Source organism: Amborella trichopoda, chromosome 13, assembly GCF_054954075.1.
Source record: "Amborella trichopoda isolate Santa Cruz 75 chromosome 13, AtrichopodaSantaCruz75HAP2 v2.0, whole genome shotgun sequence".
NCBI classification, from domain to species: Eukaryota; Viridiplantae; Streptophyta; class Magnoliopsida; order Amborellales; family Amborellaceae; genus Amborella; species Amborella trichopoda.
In genome coordinates this window covers 40,686,207-40,707,320 of record NC_142348.1, presented here as the reverse complement: position 1 = coordinate 40,707,320, position 21,114 = coordinate 40,686,207, and the positions used below count along the sequence as shown (strand labels likewise).

Sequence of the window (21,114 nt, the reverse complement as noted above, 5' to 3'; positions counted from 1 at the left end):
AATTTTTTGGTGAGTTTTGGCGTGAAGCTTTACTTATTTCATAATGTTGCAGCTAGAAAAATTGTGTACGTCGTGTATTTTTTTTTTTTTGGATGAGGTTTTAATAAGAAAACAAAACAAAACCTCATTTCGAATCCTCGTTGTGCTTTTTTTTTTTTGGATGTACTTATTATTTTTATTTATTTGGATGAGGTTTCTAGAAGAAAACAAACAATACCTCACTTCAAAGCTGTTTTTTAGGGATGAGGTTTCTATAAGACCTAGGTTTTATGGAAAATAAATAAAACCTCATCTCAAATCCATGTCAAGAAACTACTTTTGACAATGGAAATGTCCATGATGGCTCTATATTTAATTCTCAAGGCCAAGAATAAAATTTGAAACTAAAAAAATGGTACAAATCTTGTGGATTTGTAAACAATTATTTTAAGGGTGAAATGGATGGTCGAGATAATTTGTAACAATATATGCTATTTTTTAGAGATTGAATCCTAATTATTTTACATAACCATAATATTCAATGCGAGATGATCAATGCAAAGGTTTTTGTAAAGCTTGAATTGTAATTTTGGATGAGCTATGAGGTGAGGCTTTATTTACTTTAGTCATTTTGGATGAATTGTAATTGTAGTTTTTCTTTTCTTTTTTTGCTCAATCACCAATAGGCATCATCTTATTTGAGTTCCGAATGTATGGATTGAAGTGGGAATGGATTTCCGATGATATCAGACGTGTTTTGTTTTTGGGTCTTAAATCTTGAACTATTTTAGACCTCTTAAATCTCTTGAAAATCAGGGCAGCAGCATTAAAAAAACAAAACAACACATTTCAATAAGATTTTAAATTTATTTTAAAGTTTTTAAAATAGGCCATTATTTCAAGTAAGTTAATAGTTCACAAATCCACCTAAAAAAAAGAGATTACACAAAATTAGGCAACCATATTAGAAATTATTGCTTCTTCATTTTTCTCAAATAATGCAACCTTGAGATCGGAGGGTTGAAACCCAACTTCACGGCTAAAAAAAGAAAACAAATAAACAAACAGGAAAAAAAACACTCCAATAATTTGTAAGAAAAAATGACCTAAAAATATACCTAAAAAATAAAAAAGAACAAGAAGTCGTCCAAGACGAAAATGAGAAAAAAGATAAAAATAAACAACAACAAACTACGAGGTAGTGTCTGAGAGCTCGGACTCGGTGATGATTCCATGCAGCTAAGAAAAATATTGGTGTATGACTCGACGGAATTGACCTGCGGTGGCTCAAGTGGTCTTATTGTTGTTAGATCCATCATCTTCCGTGTGGAATGTGGTTGTTCGCTCTCGAAATGATCAGCGCCATTAACCTCGGGATGCATCGCCCTTAGATTCATCAGCTTCGACGTGGCTTCTTGCTCACCCTCCAAATGATGTTCGTTTCTTTGAACCTGCAAGACACCAAATACCGTATTAGGCGATGAAACCCAATAGTAGTCATTGCAAGAATCATGGTCAAAATCATCAACAGAAAAGTGGATGTTGCCGAAAATATTGCCAGAGCAGTAATCTTGGACAGATTGATCCATAGAAAAATGTGTTTGGCTAGAAAGATTGGCGGAGCAAGAATCTTGGCTTGATTCTTGAACCAGATGAGTTTGACCAGAATGATCGCTGGAGCAGAAATCTTTGGCAGATTCTTCACTGGAATAGTGGGTTTTGCCCGAATGATGGCTGGAGCAAGAATCTTGGGCAGATTCCTCAATAGAAAACGGAATTTGGCCGAAAAGATTGCTGGAGCCGGAATCTTTAATGCAGTCCTCCACAGAAAAGTTAGTTTCGCCGGAAAGATCGCTGGGGAAGTTGTTGCCTGAATCAGAAAGGAAGCTGCGGTTGTTTTTGTTGCCTGAACCAGAAGAGAAGCAACGGTGTTTCTTGCGTGAACCATAGGAAAGGAAGCGTGAAAGATGGAGTTTTCTAAATAGAGAGGGAAAGAAGGATTTGAATCTTCTTCCGGTGAAGGGAGAGAAAGAAGGATTCATGGGGTAGCGATGGCTGGGACTGCTCAGCCATAGTCATGGCGCTCTCTCTCTTTTGGTCCTGAGTTTCAAGAATTCTCTCAGGCGCAGGATATGAACTCTCTCTCTCTCTCAAGATAGTAGATTTATAATCTCTCCTTGAATCTCTCTCTCTCCTCTTTCTCGCTTGCAAAAGATAAACGTTACTTTATTACCTCTCCCTCTCCTTTTTCTCGCTTCCTAAATGATAAATCTCTCTCTCTCTCTCTCTCTCTCTGTCTCCTGTTTCTCACTGGCAAAGAGATAAATGCTACCATGTTCGAGTCAAACACGTATGAGATGCTCCCACTGGATCACAATATACCCTTACTCCAACAGATAAAAGACCTATTTGGAATGATTTTGTCATTTTGAAATTTTAGGATGCATCTAAGAATCCTAGTTGATTATTTTAAAAAAATGGATTATGAGTCCATCAACACTACAAAAAATGGACACTATATATTCAATCTTGAAAAATTATTATTTTTGAAACACAAAGAGTGCAATTTGAAAATCGTCTTTTAATTAGGCTATGGGATGAAAGTATTACATACCCCAAAATTTAGGGTTCTAAGAATTCTTAGGGTTCAAATCCTCTGGGATTAGGGTTCTACAATTTGGTAGGTAGCATGCACCATGGGAGCTCATGGATAGGGAGAAATCTTAGAGGGAAGGTAGCTTAAAACTATGAAAATGCAGAAAATTTCAGTAGAATATCTCCTCGCTCCAATGCTGTGATTTCAGACTCCCACCACCTCAAGGCCGGGTCCATTGTGACCGCGGCTCAGAGAGCATCGTTATGAATACTTCATTCGCTCGAAATGTTGACCAGAAAGTTGCTGTAATAAGGCTCAAAGGAAGTCCATTTTTAGATGGTCGGAATCCCATTTTTCGACCACCTCCCCAATTTCGAAAGTGATCATTTGCCATCTAAATCGATGGATTTTTTGCTACAAAATGATTGCAACAACTTCTCCTTTGATTCGTGATAAAGAAAATTATCGAAAATAAGAAGAAATGAACTAGATTGAAAATTCAAATTTACAAGTTAATGGTTTTGCTGGATTTTGAAAACAATGACAAAACCTCGACTGAAACTCAATATCAAAATGATCCCATTGACACGACAAGCGTTTTTACAATGCTTGATCATCCGAAAGATTACTGGAAAATGTCCAAAAGAGCCCCAAACCACAAGGAAAGCAAGATCTAGGCCATCAAGCCAAGTCAAGAACTTTAGTACCAGACCTTTGTGCTCGCAAGTAGAGGACTACAAGCAATCCATCAAACGAAAACCAATACAAAACTATCGGATGATGCTTAAATAACTGAGTAGAGGTCTTGAGATCCACTATCAGTTACATGGAAACCACTCACATTACATGTAGGTATTCCTTGTCTAAATTGGGGCAAAACATTGTCACAATATGGTGTTGCAGTTTGGATGAAAAATTTGATTAGCAACAGCATGCATGTGCAGCAATTTATTGCCAAATTCACTTACCATGACAATCTTCCTGAACTTTGAATTAGTTAAATATGATATACGGTTACATGTGGTGTATAAGATAGTTGCATTTCAGATTCTTGTCTTCAGCTACTTTACTGCATTAGGCAGTTTCTTTTTATAGGCTATTTCTATCAAGAAAATCTTAAAGACTGTTTTATCTTTTCTTGGAACATTTTGGGTGTGAACGTTTGTCTTAAATCAAATAGATGGTTTGACTAGTGTTTTTAACCCCTGACTTGGGCATGGAACTCGACAGGGCCTGAGCCCAAGTTAGAAGGTTTGACTCAGACAAGTATCAACAAGATTGGGCCTAGTCTATTAGAAAATAACAGAGACATCAGAAGCTGGTGGAATTCGGCTTGTTTTTGAGGTTTTTTAATGGGCTCATGCACCCTGTGAGGTGTAAATAGCTCAGGTGACTGGGTTTGACTTGCTGAGTTTTATAACATTTGTTGCACCTCTCCCCAAACTGAAATCCAATCCATATATCCTAAATTTTAAACAGTTAGGATATATGGATTGAGTCCGACAATTGAAGGGCCTCTAATTTCTATTGAGTCCGACAATTGAAGGACACATGATAGAAACATCTAAAAATTTGCAATGTTTTAAAAAACGGTCCACCTCGTGCTTGCCTAGGCGGCCTAGACCAAAACTCCTCACACCTAGACCCAGGCGGCCCCACACGGGCGAATGTACCTGGGCGAGCGCCCAGGGTTGTAAGGCCTTCTTTGGTGTTTTTAAACTTCCCAAAAAAAGCAAAATGAGTCATTTTGACCCAAGTTTAAAAACGTTATGGGGTTTATTTTTAACCCCCAATAAAAAAGAAAAAACCCTCAATATATAAAAACCCCCAAAGCGAAAAAACTACAGGGCGCCAGAGTTTCTGGGTGCCAGCCTAAGCGCCTGCCTAGGCGCTGGCGCCAGGCAGGCCGCCTCGAAGCCGCCTAGCTGTTTTTGAAACCTTGAAAATTGGTTATCCCCGTCTACTATAAGCGACAAGGTAACATTGGAATCTTTCCATTCTCAAGTAGTGCTAGGTATCCAGTCTTATGAATAAACACTGTACAACTCAATGGCAACAACAGATTTTTACTTTGGCCCATTCTTTTTTTGTCTATTATCAAATTGTTCTTCTGTCTCCTATTAGCATCTCTGATTTGTTATCATGGTTGTTAGGTGTTTGTGAATGACCAATTCCTCAACTGGGACCCCGAGCATCAGATCAAAGTCAGGATTGTCTCAGCTAGAGCATACCATGCTTTATTCATGCACAACATGTATGGAGATAGACATTGAGTTTTCTTTGATCTTTTCTAGTCCTTTTCCTATCCAAAATGGTTATGCTTTTGTGAAAATAGGAAAGTTTACCGTGATCCAGAAGGCTATGGAAATCTGTAGTCCATGGGGCCCACCAGCATCCATTATAGAAGTGGATGGTTATATGGAGAGAGAATGATACCTGCCTTTGTGGTCATATCCTGTTTTGATGGGTATCACTCTCTTTCCATTGCCTTCCATCATTGCATTGGAAAGCCATGACCATTTTCTACATTACACTAGATAATAGTTTTATGACATCTAGATTTGGAATTAGAGTGGGTTCAATTGTATCATCACTAATGCACAAAATTGGATCAAAAGCACTTCATGTCTTGGAGAGAAGTCTAAAAGTTGACCTTTGACTTATCATTTCAAATGTTCTAAACAGGAAAAAAGAAAAGGAAATGAAGTCTAACACTATATGTGGGTGGCAGGTGCATTCGACCTAATGCTGAAGAGTTAGAGAACTTTGGGACATCAGAGTTTACTATATACAATGCGAGGCAGTTCCCATGCAACCGATACACCCATTACATGACTTCTTCAACTAGCATTGACCTCAACTTAGCAAGGAAAGAAATGGTGATCCTAGGTACTCAATAAGCTGGTGAGATGAAGAAGGGTTTGTTCAGTGTTATGCACTATCGCATGCTTAAGAGAGGAATTCTCTCTCTTCATTCTGGCAGCAATATGGGGAAAGGAGGGGATGTTGCTCTCTTTTTGGGTTTGTCAGGTTAGTGTTTATGTTACTAATCTTGGATCCGACCTGCTATGATCCAAAAAAATGTAGGCACTCAAACGTTTGATCTCCTTTTTTACAAGATTATATTCTTTATTATGTATCGGGACTGGTAAGACCACTCTGTCTACCGACCATAACCGCTTTTTTATTGGAGATGATGAACACTGTTGGAGTGACAATGGTGTCTCGAACATAGAAGGTGGTTGTTATGCGAAATGTATTGATCTTTTAAGGGAAATGGAGCCCGATATTTGGAACGCCATCAAATTTGGAACCGGTATACCTCTCTCTACGCATCACCTAGTTTCACAGATACGCATGCTTGCACCATCTCTCTCTCTCTCACACTCTCACACACACACACATGCTTACACCCACAAATGATGGTTTGAATTTTATTCATGTTCATTCTTCTTCAGTAACGAAGTTGGCCTGTTCGAGGATAATCCTTATGTCCATTAAAAATATTCTATTTTTTAAAAAGTTTTTTTTTTTTGAGGAAACAAATATCTTTGGTTTTTTTTGCAGTGCTGGAGAACATCGTGTTCGATGAGCACACTCGAGAGGTTGATTATTCTGACAAATCAGTTACAGGTAAATTCAAAAGCATCTTACAATTTCTAATTTTATTGATTTTTTACCAAAGGGAATTTCTAAAACTTCACCTTTGTATGACTCATTATGTTCACTTTTGAAAGAGAAAAGAGTAAGACTTATGGTTTGGTTTTCGTAGAGAATACCTGAGCTTCTTACCCTATAGAGTACATCCCCAATGCAAAGATACTTTGTGTGGGACCCCACCCAAAGAATGTTATCTTTTTGGCTTTCGATGCCTTTGGATTTTTACCACCAGTTAGCGAACTCAGCCCTGCACAAACCATGTACCATTTCATCATTGGCTACACGGCTCTGGTATAATTTTAACACTTTATTCCATCTTTATATTAGTTGGGAAATTGATACTTCTGCAAGGAAGTTGATGCTTCTACTGCATTAGTTTGTGCTATTTCTGGTTTATGATCATTATTTTCTGCCCACTCTCTTTTATTTTCCCATGAGTTGATGACCTGGTAAAATTGTCATACTAATTTGCTACCTGTCCAACTCAAATAGATAAGAAAGTTAACTGGTTTTGTATATTGGTACAATATGATCGAGCAAAATAGGTAGCTGGAATAGAGGATGGAATAAAGGAGCCAACGGCTACATTCTCTGCTTGCTTTAGGGCGGCCTTCATTACGATTCACCCCACTAAGTATGCCGCCATGCTTGCTAAGAAGATGCAGAAGCATGGAGCCACTGGCTGGCTTGTCAACACTGGCTGGTCAGGAGGAAGGTATTCATATTTGAGCAGCTTCCATTTTTGTTGAATGACTTGAGAAGTCTAATGGTTTATACTCCTTTGTAATTCTCAATATGAAGTTAACTGAGTTTCAAATTGGGATCTAAGGTCCAATTCGAATCAATGCTGATAAAGTTCAGTGTAGGGAATTAATTTTATCTTATTATGCCCTCTCAGTTATCTTTTTTTTCCGCGATAAGAGTTGCGTGCATCTCAAGGAGCATATCAAATAAGCATTTAACCCTGTTTGCCTATCTATGGAGAAAGCTTTTTTACCCAATATTTGGGTTTTGGGTTTAGAGTCTTAGACCTCAACATGACCCTGTCATCCAAAAATGGAACATGGAACCTCTTTGAGCAAACTGATGCAAAACTGTTAGATTCAGTGTTTCTGTTCAGTATGTCAATTTTCATATAGGCTTCTAGAGCACTTCTATTTAATGGACCAAACTAGGAATTCACTTTTAGCCTGAGAACTGAGACCAAGCACTCTACACTCTGCCCACTGCCATTTGGGCACTTATTATCTGACCCGAACAGCCAACTTTGTGATTATGTTTGCGATGATTTTTTCTCAAAAGATTCCAACTTTTAAATTTTCCATATACACTAGTCTTATATAGACATTATATGCGATAACACGGTTTATATTTGGTAGGAAAGGGTCAAAATAATCCCTAGCCGTTAGATGTGAAATCCAACAGCTTCAAGTGCATCACAAAGTTAAAAAATTTTATTTGGATTTTGAGCCCTGTCAATGGCACAACCTAAGTTGTCTGATTTCATACCTAACAACTAAGGGTGATCTCGACCTCCTTGTACTAGAGGTAAAGGTCTTATTGTGTGCTTTCCTTGTTATATTTAGAAAGAATGTGCCTAATAAGAGTTTCTAGAATATGAATTTTCTTCCTATTAGGCTATTTCCTCATAATTCTTGAAAGAAAATTTAGTGTCTTTGGGACATTGTAGTTATTTATATTATTGTGTTGCTTTTTTGCAGCTATGGCTCCGGAAATAGAATCAAGCTGAGCTATACCAAGAAAATTATCGATGCCATACATTCAGGCAGTCTTCTCAATGCAAACTATATCAAAACTGATGTCTTTGGCCTTGAGATCCCCACTGAAATTGAAGGTGTTCCCTCCAAGATTCTTCAACCTATGAACACTCGAAGTACAACCCACATTTCCTTCTCCCCTTTTCAAATGTTCAACTTCTTTTGATTTCCTTCTACCCTTTTAAAATGTTCAACTTCTTTTGATTTAATTGAATCATGGTTTCAAATTTGGGTGAATTTAGGCTGAGATTTGGTTTCAGCTCTGATTCATACTACTCTTGAGCATTGGTCTCTATAACCCAAGTCTTTCCAACATTTATGCATATTTTTGTCTAATTTGCAGCCACATCTAGTGTGCGTCACATTCTTAACTTGGGCCCACCAAGGAATGTCTTTGCAAGGTTACTATAGGAATATATCCAGTATACTTGATACTTGGGCATTGTAATGAATATCTCTATTTCTTGTTAAATTATCACAATATTGCCAATAGTTTCTCAACGTCATCTTGAGAAATTGTTGTATCGTTAAAAACAATTCCAAAAATCTTAAGTAAATATCTCCCCAACAAACTGGTTAAAATTTTTCTGTTTCATCTTCTAACTATTATCAAAATTTTCATGTGCTATTACAGTGGTCTGACAAAAATGGTTACAATGAGACACTGTTGAAGCTGGCTGGTTTGTTCATAAAGAACTTTGACGTCTTCACTAACTACAAGATTGGAGAGGAACAGCAGGCCCCAACTTCTAAAATAATTAGGTGGAAAAAAGAAAATAAAAAAAGAGCGTAGGTGAATAAGCACAAGGAGTTGATGTGTATAATATAGAAGAACAATTTTCTATCTAATTTTTCATGTTAGTTTAGTGTCGAAATTTAGCTTGGTTCAATCAATGAAGGCCCCCTTCTATTCTTAACGTAAATTTAATTTTTCTAAAGTTCTTATTTTTTTTTCTTGTGTGAAGAAGCATGGCATTCTTTGCACGTGTTACTGGCAAAATGGGCCTTCTTGCAATTGTCGTAGCCTGCACTGGTATTACTACTACGCATACCATATTGTGGAAGAGAGCGTTACTTATTTCTCGTGGCATCAGATAAGGCATTTGAAAATTTCTTTTATACAATTGTTAGTCCAACTATATATATATATATATATATATATATATATATATATATATATGTATATATATATATATATATATATATATATATATATATATGTGAGTCGCTGCCGTATGTCCATTCACGAATTGCTCAGATTGAATCTGGGTCATTATGTGGCCGATCTGACGCTCATGGATGCCTTATAGTGTTTGAATTTTAGTTTCTTTTTTGACAAATCCAAATCACTAGAAATTTTAGTTATGTGTCCTTCTCATTAAGGTGCAATTAATAAAAATATAAATTTTTTTTTGAAAAACAAATTGACCAAAATATTTTTCGAAACTTTTTAGGGGTATTTTGGTCAATTAATTTCCTGTAAAATTGTTTTTTGATATTTTTCTTAGATTTGCCTATTTTTGAAGAACATACTTCTAAAGTTTCAAGTGATTTGAATTTGTAAAAAAAAAATTAAAATTCAAACACTATCGAACATCGCTGATCGTTAGATCGGTCCAGTTTCAATCTGGGCCGTTGGTGTTTACTGTAGCAATATGTACCTGAGTGCACATCCTTTTATATATATATATATATATATATATATATATATATATATATATATATATATATATATATATATATATATATATATATATATATATATATATATATATATGGGTGTGGTTTCTACAAGGTTGCAACCTTATACAAATCCAATTAAGGCGCACTTCCAAATTTTGTCAGTAATTTTATCGTAAACAATTCTTAGGATTACCTTACAATCTATTTTTACTTCTAATTAGAAAATTTTAAACTCAAAAAATGGTTAAAATCAAGTAGATTTATAAATATATGAAAATATGGAAAATGGATGGTCTACATAATATGTTGCAAGATGTACTATTTTTGGGACTCAAAAACTTTTTTATTTTTATTTTCCATATTCTTACATCTCAATATTGAGATAGAGAGTTTTTAAACATTAAAACAGCCTTTCTGATAGATTTTCGAGGTACATATGTAATGCTACATTTTAAGGTTGCAACCTTATATAAACTTTTCCCAATATATATATATATATATCTATGGGTGTCGTTTCTATACGGTTGCAACCTTAAACAATCCAATTAAGGCACACATTCAAATTTTTTCATAAAATGTAATGTTGGCAAAAACATTCTTTTTATTATCTTCCAAAGTTGATCTTGGCGAGCACTCAAAATGAAACCGCAGTTATCCTGAAAAAATGTTTACCATAATTTGATGAGTTTGGCTACTCAGTAAGTGATCATCATAATCCTAAACATAATCAGGATTGAAAGATATCAATATTTTCAAAAATGAGATCTATTAACATAAATGCATTAACAGTTTCACGTTTAAAAAAAAAGCATAATTAAGTATAATTCGAATAATTGAAATGCGTATAACATTTTAACAGCAATGCATAATTCATAGGATTTCACAAATTACTCTTTTGGCGTTCCAAGTAGGTCACCTATATACCCCATCAGCGTCCTGATGGGTCCACTTAATCCCTATCGGCGTCCCAGATAGGTCCACTTAATTCCTGCAGGTCCACTTATACCTCAACGGTGTACCAGATGAATCCACTTAAGCCCTACCGACGTCTCAGATAGGTCCACTTATACCTCACCGACGAACCGGAAGAGTCCACTTGCATACTTAAATATTTCTTAATGTCTTTAAACATTCGAATGCAGCAATATCATGTACTCAACATATCACTGAAATTGTTAATATGAATGTTACTGAAACCATTAATAACAATTGCTTTCAATAACATTTCTAAAATAACCAGTCAAATATTTTGGGCTAAAGTGTAGAAAGGTAGCAGTTCGTAAAGACATTCTAGCATAATTGCCAATCTATTATGGATAGAAAAACTCTTATAGAAATTCACGAATACAGAATTATCACAATTTATGAGATGTCAATTCGTAAATGACCATTTCACAGACAATGCTATAATCAACTGCAAAATATCAGTTTCCAAATAATAAGGCAGTCATTTGCACATGAAATTTACAATGTCTAAATATTCAAAAACAGTAGAAAGAAATCTCACAATTTTACTAAAAACAGAAATATAACATTTATTTTTAATAATTTTACAGCTACTAAAATTTTCTAACGATGGACAAGAAAAATAAATAAATTTATTTCTAAGAATTTACAACATTTAAATATTTTACAATAGATAAAATGTCACAATTTTTACAAAAAAGATTATTCTTCAAAATAATGAGGTCGCTTGCGCATAAAATTTATCGCGCCTAAAATTCAGGATAATAAGAAAAAGTATATATTTCAATTTATTTTAAAAAAGAATGGATTATTTTTTGAGACAATGAGGCCACTTACTTAAAATATTTGAGAGGAAGCTTCCAATAAAAATTCGGCAGGAAAGAGGAGCTCACTGCCTTTCGACTAGAGAGAGAAAGATCTTGAAAGTTCTTTTTTTTTCTAGGGTGGGCATACGCCTTAAGTAAAGTTCAAACCATTTATCATACTAAAGGATCTCTATAGGATCCCTAGTCAGTCGCACACAATTTAAGCACAGTTAGGCAATAAAAGTTCAAATTCTATTATATGTGCCAAAATATAGTGTTACTATAACAGTGAGAGAAAACAAGGTCCAACAACATTTATGCTGCAAAAATTACAATTTTTTGGTGAGTTTTGACGTGAAGCTTTACTTATTTCATAGTGTTGCAGCTAGAAACAATGTGTATGTCGTGTATTTTATTTTTTTTGGATGAGGTTTTAATAAGAAAACAAAACAAAACCTCATTTCGAATCCTCGTTGTGCTTTTTTTTTTTTGGATGTACTTATTATTACGATTTATTTGGATGAGGTTTCAAGAAGAAAACAAAACAATAACTCACTTCAAAGCTTTTTTTTTTAAGGATGAGGTTTCTATAAGACCTAGGTTTTATGGAAAAAAAATAAAACCTCATCTCAAATCCATGTCCAGAAACTACTTTTGACAATGGAAATGTCTATGATGGCTCTATATTTAATTCTCAACACCAAGAATAAAATTTGAAACTAAAAAAATGGTACAAATCTTGTGGATTTGTAAACAATTATTTTAAGGGTGAAATGGATGGTCGAGATAATTTGTAACAATATATGCTATTTTTTAGAGATTGAATCCTAATTATTTTACATAACCATAATATTCAATGCGAGATGATCAATGCAAAGGTTTTTGTAAAGCTTGAATTGTAATTTTGGATGAGCTATGAGGTGAGGTTTTATTTACTTTAGTCATTTTGGATGAATTGTAATTGTAGTTTTTCTTTTTTTTTTTTTCTCAATCACCAATAGGCATCATCTAATTTGAGTTCCGAATGTATGGATTGAAGTGGGAATGGATTTCCGATGATATCGTGCGTGTTTTGTTTTTGGGTCTTAAATCTTGAACTATTTTAGACCTCTTAAACCTCTTGAAAATCGGGGCAGCAGCATTAAAAAAAAAAAACAACACATTTCAAAATGATTTTAAATTTATTTTAAAATTTTTAGAATAGGCCATTATTTCATGTAAGTTAACAGTTTCACAAATCCACCCAAAAAAGAGAGATTACACAAAATTAGGTAACCATATTAGAAATTATTGCTTCTTCATTTTTCTCAAATAAGGCAACCTTGAGATCGGAGGGTTCAAACCCAACTTCACGGCTAAAAAAAGAAAATAAATAAAAAAAAAGGAAAACAAACACTCCAATAATTTGTAAAAAAAAATGACCTAAAAGTATACCTAAAAAAGAAAAAAGATCAAGAAATCGTCCAAGACGAGAACAAGAAAAAAGATAAAAAAAAACAACAACAAACTAAGAGGTAGTGTCTGAGAGCTCGGACTCGGTGATGATTCCATGCAGCTAAGAAAAATATTGTTGTATGACTCGACGGAATCGACCTGCGGTGGCTCAAGTGGTCTTATTGTTGTTAGATCCATCATCTTCCGTGTGGAATGTCGTTGTTCGCTCTCGAAATGATCAGGGCCATTAAACTTGGGATGCATCGCCCTTAGATTCATCAGCTTTGACGTGGCTTCTTGCTCACCCTCTAAATGATGTTCGTTTCTTTGAACCTGCAAGACACCAAATACCGTATTAGGCGATGAAACCCAATAGTAGTCATTGCAAGATTCATGGCCAGAATCATCAACAAAAAAATGGATGGTTCCGGAAATATTGCCGGAGCAGTAATCTTGGACAGATTGATCCATAGAAAAATGTGTTTGGCCAGAAAGATTGCCGGAGCAGAAATCTTGGCTTGATTCTTGAACCAGATGAGTTTGACCAGAATGATCGCTGGAGCAGAAATCTTTGGCAGATTCTTCACTGGAAAAGTGGGTTTTGCCCGAATGATGGCTGGAGCAAGAATCTTGGGCAGATTCCTCAATAGAAAACAGAATTTGGCCGGAAAGATTGCTGGAGCCGGAATCTTTAATGCTATCCCCCACAGAAAAGTTAGTTGTTGCCTGAACTAGAAAGGAAGCTGCGGTGGTTTTTGTTGCCTGAACCAGAAGAGAAGCAACGCTGTTTCTTGCGTGAACCATAGGAAAGGAAGCGTGGAAGATGGAGTTTTCTGAATATGGAGGGAAAGAAGGATTTGGATCTTCTTCCGGTGAAGGGAGAGAAAGAAGGATTCATGGGGTAGCGATGGCTGGGACACTGCTGAGCCATAGTCATGGCGCTCTGTCTCTCTAGGTCTTGAGTTTCAAGAATTCTCTCAGGCGCAGGATATGAACTCTCTCTCTCTCAAGATTGTAGATTTATAATCTCTCTCCTTGAATCTCCCTCTCTCCTCTTTCTCGCTTGCAGAAGATAAACGCTACTTTATTACCTCTCCCGCTCGTTTTTCTTGCTTCCTAAATGATAAATCTCTCTCTCTCTCTCTCTCTCTCTCTCTCTCGTGTTTCTCACTGGCAAAGAGATAAATGCTACCATGTTCGAGTCAAACACATATGAGATGCTCCCACTGGATCACAATATACCCTTACTCCAACAGATAAAAGACCTATTTGGAATGATTTTGTCATTTTGAAATTTTAGGATGCATCTAAGAATCCTAGTTGATTATTTTAAAAAAATGGATTATGAGTTCATCAACACCACAAAAAATTGACACTATATATTCAATCCTGAAAAATTATTATTTTTGAAACACAAAGAGTGCAATTTGAAAATCGTCTTTTAATTAGGCTATGGGATGAAAGTATTACATACCCCAAAATTTAGGGTTCTAAGAATTCTTAGGGTTCAAATCCCCTGGGATTAGGGTTCTACAATTTGGTAGGTAGCATGCACCATGGGAGCTCATTGATAGGGAGAAATCTTAGAGGGAAGGTAGCTAAAAACTATGAAAATGCAGAAAATTTCAGTAGAATATCTCCTCACTCCAATGCTGTGATTTCAGACTCCCACCACCTCAAGGCCGGGTCCATTGTGACCGCGGCTCAGAGAGCATCGTTATGAATACTTCATTCGCTCGAAATGTTGACCAGAAAGTTGCTCTAATAAGGCTCAAAGGAAGTACATTTTTCGATGGTCGGAATCCCATTTTCCGACGACCTCCCCAATTTCGAAAGTGATCATTTGCCATCTAAATCGATGGATTTTTTGCTACAAAATGATTGCAACAACTTCTCCTTTGATTCGTGATAAAGAAAATTATCGAAAATAAGAAGAAACGAACTAGATTGAAAATTCAAATTTACAAGTTAATGGTTTTGCTGGATTTTGAAAACAATGACAAAACCTCGACTGAAACTCAATATCAAAATGATCCCCTTGACACGACAAGAGTTTTTACATCCGAAAGATTGCTGGAAAATGTCCAAAAGAGCCCCAAACCACAAGGAAAGCAAGATCTAGGCCATCAAGCCAAGTCAAGAACTTTAGTAGCAGACCTTTGTGCTCGCAAGTAGAGGACTACAAGCGATCCATCAAACGAAAACCAATACAAAACTATTGGATGATGCTTAAATAACTGAGTAGAGGTCATGAGATCCACTATCAGTTACATGGAAACCTGTCACATCACATGTAGGAATTCCTTGTCTATATTGTAGCAAAAAATTCTCACAATATGGTGTTGCTGTTTGGATGAAAAATTTGATTAGCAACAGCATGCATGTGTCAGCAATTTATTGCCAAATTCACTTACCAAGAAAATCTTCCTGAACTTTGAATTAGTTAAATATGATATACGGTTACATGTGGTGTATAAGATAGTTGCATTTCAGATTCTTGTCTTCAGCTACTTTACTGCATTAGGCAGTTTCTTTTTATAGGTTATTCCTATCAAGAAATTCTTAAAGACTGTTTTATCTTTTCTTGGAACATTTTGGGTGTGAACGTTTGTCTTAAATCAAATAGATGATTTGACTAGTGTTTGTAACCTTTGACTCAGACAAGTATCAACAAGACTGGGCCTAGTCTATTAGAAAATAACAGAGACGTTAGAAGCTGGTGGAATTCGGTTTGTTCCTGAGGTTTTTTAATGAGCTCATTCACCCTGTGAGGTGCAAATAGCTCAGGTGACTGGGTTTGACTTGCTGAGTTTTAAAACACTTGTTGCACCTCTCCCCAAACTGAAATCCAATCCATATATCCTAAATTTTAAACAGTTAAGCTCTACCTTGTTATAAAGGGCTTTTAATTTCCATTGACTCCGACAATTGAAGGATACATGATAGAAACATCTGAAAATTTGCAATGTTTTAAAAAACGGTCCGCCTCGTGCCTGGCTTGGCGGCCTAGACCAAAACTCCGAACATCTAGACTCAGGCGACCCCACACGGGCGAATGTACCTGGGCGGGCGCCCAGGCGTGCCCAGGGTTGTAAGGCCTTTTTTCGTGTTCTTAAACTTCCCAAAAGGGAAAAATGAGTCATTTTGACCCAAGTTTATATAAAAACGTTATGGGGTTTATTTTTAACCCCCAATAAAAAAGAAAAAACCCTCAATATATAAAAACCCCCAAAGCGAAAAAACTACAGGGCGCCCAAGTTTCTGGATGCCAGCCTAAGTGCCCGCCTTGGCTCTGGCGCCAAGCAGGCCGCCTCGAAGCCGCCTAGCTGTTTTTGAAACATTGAAAATTGGTTATCCCCGTCTACTATAAGCGACAAGGTAACATTGGAATCTTTGCATTCGCAAGTAGTGTTAGGTATCCAGTCTTATGAATAAACACTATACAACTCAATGGAAACAACAGATTTTTACTTTGGTCCATTCTTTTTTTGTCTATTATCATATTGTTCTTCTGTCTCCTATTAGCATCTCTGAATTGTTTTCATGGTTGTCAGGTGTTTGTGAATGACCAATTCCTCAACTTGGACTCTGAGCATCAGATCAAAGTCAGGATTGTCTCAGCTAGAGCATACCATGCTTTATTCATGCACAACATGTATGGAGATAGACATTGAGTTTTCTTTGATCTTTTCTAGTCCTTTTCCTATCCAAAATGGTTATGATTTTGTGAAACAAGGAAAGTTTACTGTGATCCAGAAGGCTATGGAAATCTGTAGTCCATGGGGGCCAACAGCATCCATTGTAGAAGTGGATGGTTATATGGAGAGAGAATGATACCTGCCTTTGTGGTCATATCCTGTTCTGATGGGTATCACTCTCTTTCCATTGCCTTCCATCATTGCATTGGAAAGCCATGACCATTTTCTACATTACACTAGATAATAGTTTTATGACATCTAGATTTGGAATTAGAGTGGGTTCAATTGTACCATCACTAATGCACAAAATTGGATCAAAAGCACTTGATGTCCTGGAGAGAAGTCTATAAGTTGACCTTTGACAGGAAAAAAGGATAGGAAATGTAGTCTAACACTATATGTGGGTGGCAGGTGCATTCGACCTAATGCTGAAGAGTTAGAGAGCTTTGGGACATAAGACTTTACTATATACAATGCGGGGTAGTTCCCATGCAACCGATACACCCATTACATGACTTCTTCAACTAGCATTGACCTCAACTTAGCAAGGAAAGAAATGGTGATCCTAGGTGCTCAATAAGTTGGCGAGACGAAGAAGGGTTTGTTCAGTGTTATGCACTACCTCATGCTTAAGAGAGGAATTCTCTCTCTTCATTCTGGCTGCAATATGGGGAAAGGAGGGGATGTTGCTCTCTTTTTTGGTTTGTCAGGTTAGTGTTTATGTTACTATTCTTGGATCAGACCTGCCATGTTCCAAAAAAATGTAGGCACTCGAATGTTTGATCTCCTTTTTTACACGATTATATTCTTTATTATGTATTGGGACTGGTAAGACCACTCTATTTACCGACCATAACAGCTTTTTGATTGGAGATGATGAACACTGTTGGAGTGACAATAGTGTCTCGAACATAGAAGGTGGTTGTTATGCGAAATGTATTGATCTTTTAAGGGAAAAGGAGCCCGATATTTGGAACGCCATCAAATTTTGAACCGGTATACTTCTCTCTACGCATCACATAGTTTCACAGATACACATGCTTGCACCATCTCTCTCTCTCTCTCTCTCTCATTCACACACACACACACATGCTTACACCCACAAATGATGGTTCGAATTTTATTCATGTTCATTCTTCTTCAGTAACAAAGTTGGCCTGTTCGAGGATAATCCTTATGTCCATTAAAAAAATTCTATTTTTTAAAAAGCTTTTTTTTTTTGAGGAAGTAAATATTTTGTTTTTTTTGCAGTGCTGGAGAACATTGTGTTCGATGAGCACACTCGAAAGGTTGATTATTCTGACAAATCAGTTACAGGTAAATTCAAAAGCATCTTACAATTTCTAATTTTATTGATTTTTTACCAAAGGGAATTTCTAAAACTTCACCTTTGTATGACTCATTATGTTCACTTTTGAAAGAGAAAAGAGTAAGACATCTGGTTTGGTTTTCGTAGAGAATAGCCGAGCTTCTTACCCGATAGAGTACATCCCCAATGCAAAGATACCTTGTGTGGGACCCCACCCAAAGAATGTTATCCTTTTGGCTTGCGATGCCTTTGGATTTTTACCACCTGTTAGCAAACTCAGCCTTGCACAAACCATGTACCATTTCATCATTGGCTACACGGCTCTGGTATAATTTGAACAATTTATTCCATCTTTATATTACTTGGGAAATTGATACTTCTGCAGGGAAGTTGATGCTTCCACTGCATTAGTTTGTGCTATTTCTGGTTTATGATCATTATTTTCTGCCCACTCTCTTTTATTTTCCCATGAGTTGATGACCTGGTAGAATTTTCATACTAATTTGCTACTTGTCCAACTCAAATAGAAAAGAATGTTAACTGGTTTTGTATATTGGTACAATATGATCGAGCAAAATAGGTAGCTGGAATAGAGGATGGAATAAAGGAGCCAACGGCTACATTCTCTGCTTGCTTTGGGGCTGCCTTCATTATGATTCACCCCACTAAGTATGCCGCCATGCTTGCTGAGAAGATGCAGAAGTATGGAGCCACTGGCTGGCTTGTCAACACTGGCTGGTCCGGAGGAAGGTATTCATATTGGAGCAGCTTCCATTTTTGTTGAATGACTTGAGAAGTCTAATGGCTTATACTCCTTTGTAATTCTCAATATGAAGTTAACTGAGTTTCAAATTGGGATCTAAGGTCCAATTCGAATCAATGCTGATAAAGTTCAGTGTAGGGAATTAATTTTATCTTATTATGCCCTCTCAGTTATCTCTTTTTTCCGCGATAAGAGTTGCGTGCATCTCAAGGGGCATATCAAATAAGCATTTAACCCTGTTTGCCTATCTATGGAGAAAGCTTTTTTACCCAATATTTGGGTTTTAGAGTCTTAGACCTCAACATGACCCTGTCATCCAAAAATGGAACATGGAACCTCTCTGAGCAAACTGATGCAAAACAGTTAGATTCAGTGTTTTTGTTCAATATGTCAATTTTCATATAGGCTTCCACAGCACTTCTATTTAATGGACCAAATTAGGAATTCACGTTTAGCCTGAGAATTGAGACCAAGCACTCTACACTCTGCCCACTGCAATTTGGGCACTGATTATCTGACCCAAACAACCAACTTTGTGATTATGTTTGCGATGCTTTTTTCTCAAAAGATTCCAACTTTTAAATTTTCCATATACACTAGTCTTATATAGACATTATATGCGATAACACGGTTTATATTTGGTAAGAAAGGGTCAAAATAATCCCTGGCCGTTAGATGTGAAATCCATCAGCTTCAAGTGCGTCACAAAGTTAAAAAAATTTATTTGGATTTTGGACCCTGTCAATGGCACAACCTAAGCTGTCTGATTTCATACCTAACAACTAAGGGTGATCTCGACCTCCTTGTACTAGAGGTAAATGTCTTATTGTGTGCACTCCTTGTTATATTTAGAAAGAATGTGCCTAATAAGAGTTTCTAGAATATGAATTTTCTTCCTATTAGGCTATTTCCTCATAATTCTTGAAAGAAAATTTAGTGTCTTTGGGACATTGTAGTTATTTATATCATTGTGTTGCTTTTTTGCAGCTATGGCTCCGGAAAAAGAGTCAAGCTGAGATATACCAAGAAAATTATCGATGCCATACATTCAGGCAGTCTTCTCAATGCCAACTATATCAAAACTGATGTCTTTGGCTTTGAGATCCCCACTGAAATTGAAGGTGTTCCCTCCGAGATTCTTCAACCTATGAACACTGTAAGTACAACCCACATTTCCTTCTTCCCTTTTCAAATGTTCAACTTCTTTTGATTTCTTTCTTCCCTTTTAAAATGTTCAACTTCTTTTGATTTAATTGAATCATGGTTACAAATTTGGGTGAATTTAGGCAGAGATTTGGTTTCAGCTCTGATTCATACTACTCTTGAGCATTGGTCTCTAAAACCCAAGTCTGTCCAACATTTATGCATATTTTTGTTTAATTTGCAGCCACATCTAGTGTGCCTCACATTCTTAACTTGGGCCCACCAATTATTGTCTTTGCAAGGCTACTATAGGAATATATCCAGTATACTTGAAACTTGGGCATTGTAATGAATATCTCTATTTCTTGTGAAATTATCACAATATTGCAAATATTTTCTCAATGTCATCTTTAGAAATTGTTGTATCTTTAAAAACAATTCCAAAAATCCCAAGTAAATATCTCCCCAACAAACTGCTTTAAATTTTTCTGTTTCATCTTCTAACTACTATCAAAATTTTCATGTGCTATTGTAGTGGTCTGACAAAAATGGTTACAATGAGACACTGTTGAAGCTGGCGGGTTTGTTCATAAAGAACTTTGAGGTCTTCACTAACTACAAGATTGGAGAGGATAACAGCCTCGCTAAGGAGATCTTGGCAGCAGGCCCCAACTTCTAAAATAATTAGGTTGAAAAAAGAAAATGAAAAAAGAGGGCAGGTGAATAAGCACAAGGAGTTGATGTGTATAATATAGAAGAACAATTTTCTATCTAAATTTTCATGTTAGTTTAGGGTAGAAATTTAGCTTGGTTCCAGTCAATGAAGGCCCCCTTCTATTCTTATCGTAATTTTATTTTTTCTAAAGTTCTTATTTTTGTGTCTTGTGCGAAGAAGCGTGGCATTCTTTGCACGTGTAACTGGCAAAATGGGCCTTCTTGCAATTGTCGTAGCCTGCACTTGTATTACTACTACGCATATCATATTGTGGAAGAGAGCGTTACTTATTTCTCGTGGCATCAGATAAGGCATTTGAACAATTCTTTTATGCAATTGTTAGTCCAACTATATATATATATATATATATATGTGAGTCGCTGCCGTATGTCCATTCACGAATGGCTCAAATTGAATCTGGGTCATTATGTGGCCGATTTGACGCTCATGGATGCCTTATAGTGTTTGAATTTTAATTTTTTTTTGTACAAATCCAAATCACTTGAAATTTTAGGTGTGTGTCCTTCTCATTAAGGTGCAATTAATAAAAATATAATTCTTTTTGTGAAAAATAAATTGACCAA

General features: G+C 36.2%; 2 pseudogenes; both read left to right on the top strand.

The window, feature by feature from the left end:
* The first annotated feature begins 1,646 nt into the window (after positions 1-1,646).
* On the top strand, positions 1,647-9,111 carry LOC18439121 (phosphoenolpyruvate carboxykinase (ATP)-like; annotated as a pseudogene).
* A 4,340-nt stretch (positions 9,112-13,451) lies between these two features.
* On the top strand, positions 13,452-20,543 carry LOC110006356 (phosphoenolpyruvate carboxykinase (ATP) 1-like; annotated as a pseudogene).
* Positions 20,544-21,114: the final 571 nt, after the last annotated feature.